Raw genomic sequence first — 2,687 nt, 5'->3', positions numbered from 1 at the left:
TTCCTGCTGTAGTAAATTGCCTTGCCACTGTCCGCTCCCTCCCTCTGAGCAATGCCTTCCCCCCAGCTAAACCGCAAGCAAGCAGTGAAAGCCTCAGAGGAAACGCATCCCAACTTCTGCCATACCCAGTTGTGTCATGGGTTGCAGATGCCCCCACAAGCCAGACTACTTGTACATTTGCTGCCTTAGAAAAGCAGAGGTTTTACGATCTGTCAGCTTTCCTTTCAGCAACAGACAAATTCAAATGAAAACAAGTGTTATTCTAGCAAAACAAAAAGACTGTATCAACCATTGCAAAACCACATAAATACAGTTAAAATTAAACTTTATTCCATATGTATTTGAGTTAAATAATTTCATACAAGCCTAATACCCATTGAAACACCATTTCATAGTTTTTCTTTTTGTTCAGAAATTTTGGAGGTATCTTACGATATCTCCCGTACCTTGCCAGGAGGATGTGATCTTTCAGAATGTACACACCTCTGACTTCTACCTTACACCTCAAGGCTGCAGATGTGTCTATCAAAACAGGACTTAACTCCATCTTCCATAAAACCATGTTCCACCTGGACTCTGTATACCACTCCTTACTGATGAATTTACCTTGGGCTTCTGTTGTGATGTCGCCTCACCATCCCAGCAAAACAAATCAGTAGCACAAACAACTAACTTGAAAGACAAATAATGCCGGGGTTTAACCTTTTCTGTTGTTGTTTTTTTGTTTCCTATGTTTAGGAATCTTTCAAGGAGTATAAAAGAGTCCTGAGACAGTAAAGTCTTGTGAGATGCAAAACCAGAGCTCTCAAGTAAGCAAAATGGTGGCAATTGTTTAAATGGCTGGGAAGCGAGTGCGCGTCAGAATTCACAATAATACAGTCTGCAAATTCAGTAATAGAAGTAGACAATTTCTAACACATAAAAATTATAATTTGTTAACTGGATTTAACTGCAGGCCACATTCACCAGTGTCTTCAAGCTACACTTAACAGGTTGAACAAAGCTAAAAGATTCCAAATGTGTTGTTTGATGAAATGGAATTAAAAAGAAGCTTGGGAAGTACCTTGTTTGAAGAAGTTTCCAAATAGGGATTTGAAATTCTTCTGGACAGCGTCTGTAAGACAATTTGGTAGACCTTTAATTTTGTTCTTGTTTTTGTACAGAAAAAAAAGTAGCAGCAATCTAGGTCTTTTAGCTATTGAAATCTAAATAAAAAGGATTTATCAAATCATCTGAGTAGTCTAACTGAAGTCTCCAAATAATTTTTTTTTCCACATCAGGAAAAAGTTTTGGTAAGCTCAGTTCTGTGTTGTTTACTACATTCATTCTTGATCTGGAAAAGAAGGTGAGCAATGAGGTGGCAAAGTCTGTAGACAACACACAATTATTTGGGTCAGGAAAGACCAGAAATGACAACGAAGAATTTCAAGATAAACCTAAAAAAAGCTAGGTGAAAAGACAATATCATGATCAGCTCAACATTAAAAGCAGCATGTACTAGAGGAAGAAAATGTAATTACACATGCTCTAACATCACTTAAAGCAAACTTTATCAATTCTGTAAAGACACCTCAGGGTCACAGAACACTTCTCAAGGAAGACCACTCTTCTAAATAAAATTCTTAACTGTAATTTTAAAAAAAAAAAATTACGATAAATAGGAAGCAAATGGTGACCAGTGGGGAGGTAGCATTGCTCTAACGTAGATCAGCATTATCTCTGCTGCGCCACATGCTGCACTGGTAACAGCATCGCAAAAAATGGATGCTGTAATGTTAGAGGGGATTCAGACAATAATAGTAGCAGGAATAATAAAGGATTTGGATAAATTTTAATATGAGAAGAGATAGAAAAGACTGTGACTCTTTACCTTACAAAAGAGAGATTACAGGAGACATAATGCAATTATACAGAATAATGAAATAGCACAGAGAAAAGATGGACTTTCTGTGCTCTGTTTCACATAACATGAGAATAACCCATCACTCAATGAAATTGGAGAGGATTCATGTTTGAGGAGATAGAAAAGAAAATGACACATAACTCTTCACAGCAGGGAAGTGCAAATGCCAAAACCTTACTGCTGATCTACAAAGGTTGGGGATTTAAAGTTATAAAATTAACAGTGAAGCAGAACTCTGGCAGGCAAACAGAGACAGGATAAACATCTCTATGAGAGTCAGGTCACCCCACCTTTACTCACCATGATACTTCATATCTTGTCAGTGTTAAAAACCAAGACATTGTCTACTGTGACGCTTACTGGCAACTTCTAACTAACTACAAGCCACACAAGACACAAATAAACATTGCCTAAAAGAAGTCTGGAAGTGGAACAGAAGATGTGGTGCAGGTGCACTGGCAGCACAATGGGAGGATTGTGTGGCGCTCCCTCACATTATTCCAACTTGTAGGCAACATAATTAATTCCTTGCTTTGAGAAGGATCCAATTCACACTTGGCATATTGTAGTAATAATAACAATAAAAAAATCATCCTTCACACCTTGTGAGAATTACAGTATCCATACTTCAGTAATGTCACCTGCTTTTTTCCATCTATATTCTTGTTACTGTATTTTTAGAAAGGGAAAGGAAGTGACAAGGAACCACAGAAGCATTTAATGCTGTTTACCTTTCCATGCTCATCACAAATGTTAGCATACTTCCATGCATTACAGTAGCTCC

At 37.6% G+C, this 2,687-nt stretch overlaps 1 protein-coding gene across 1 annotated transcript in view; it reads right to left on the bottom strand.

Annotated features, from left to right (window-relative positions):
• Positions 1-1,109, bottom strand: part of LOC104168264 (rap guanine nucleotide exchange factor 5-like) — a gene marked incomplete at its 3' end in the record, with an annotated part of 39,806 nt that extends 38,697 nt beyond the window's left edge. Inside the window, exon 1 of the mRNA XM_009708804.1 lies at positions 1,064-1,109. The remainder of the gene's footprint in view (positions 1-1,063) is intronic.
• Between the last annotated feature and the right edge of the window lie 1,578 nt (positions 1,110-2,687).

Source organism: Cariama cristata, unplaced genomic scaffold, assembly GCF_000690535.1.
Source record: "Cariama cristata isolate BGI_N322 unplaced genomic scaffold, ASM69053v1 scaffold1211, whole genome shotgun sequence".
NCBI classification, from domain to species: domain Eukaryota; kingdom Metazoa; phylum Chordata; class Aves; order Cariamiformes; family Cariamidae; genus Cariama; species Cariama cristata.
This window is presented reverse-complemented; position numbering and strand designations above follow the sequence as displayed.